Source organism: Sphaeroforma arctica, assembly GCF_001186125.1.
Source record: "Sphaeroforma arctica JP610 unplaced genomic scaffold supercont1.777, whole genome shotgun sequence".
NCBI classification, from domain to species: domain Eukaryota; class Ichthyosporea; order Ichthyophonida; genus Sphaeroforma; species Sphaeroforma arctica.
This window is the reverse complement of record NW_014039781.1, coordinates 26,449-27,617: the sequence shown is the minus strand read 5'-3', so window position 1 is coordinate 27,617 and position 1,169 is coordinate 26,449.

Sequence of the window (1,169 nt, the reverse complement as noted above, 5' to 3'; positions counted from 1 at the left end):
TATATATATAAATGCAATAAATGCAAATACATATACATATGTACACAATATATCCTCCATACATGTATATCCCTACGCTAACACATGTACCGAAACTGTAAGATCCATTCAATAACACTAGTCCATAGTTAGGACACATGCCTGATTCAGTCAACGGCAGTGCCGTGTCTATTGAAAAGACCTATGTGTTTGATATCCACAATGTGTGGCAGCTAGCGATGCGGCAGGGAAGTTATGTAGTTTAATATCTGTATGTATATGTATGCGTAAGTACATTAACATGTACAATACTTATGCTGAAAGTACATTACCGTGTTACATACTACCATACTATTGCAGGGGACTTGACAGACGGATGTGAAGAAGTGGGCGGAGACTTGTCCGAGAATTGCGGTGTAAGTGCGCATATCAACACCCAAACCCTACATGTTTGCGTACATGTTTGTGCGCGCGAATATCACGTACGTGTATGGTATGCACACTGATTGACCGTATTCGCCAGCGTAAATGTCAAGTGTATATTTCTGAATGAATCTACATGCATCTATACAAGCTTGTGACCAAATGCTTGCACTTCTTTCGCAATTGCAAACCTTGACGGGTGATGGAGGGGGGGGGGTTTCTTGGAGTTTTGTGGTTGTTAATGGTTTTTGGTTCTGGTGATATGCAGATGTATAAATGACGAGATCTTCTAGTCGTGTCTGTACGTACGCAGGCGGTTCTTTTGCGTTTGTTCTTGTTGTGTGTGGGAGTGCACGGTGTGTCCGGTTATCAGAGTATATGCACACATATGTGCAAATGGGGTTGAGAATTAAGCACCTGCACTCATGTGCATCGGTTTACTGGTTATCCACCATGAATATGTGCATGTAAATGTAGCAACTGTATTTAAAGATATGTGGGTGCGTTTGCATGGCTCATATGTATCAACATGTATTGAATTGAAGGTCCCACATACTTACTACCAGTGCAGTTGTATTTTGTATACGCTCGCATCGGGGCGCGTTTGTGATTGAGAGGTGTGATTTTGTCCTTATATATCCGCGTGCTATTTACTTTACAGTGCGGCCTATTGACAAGCATGTCTCCATCGCAATACGAAATATATATATATATATATATATATATATATATATATATGCGCGTGTGTATGTGTGTTGTGTGTGTGT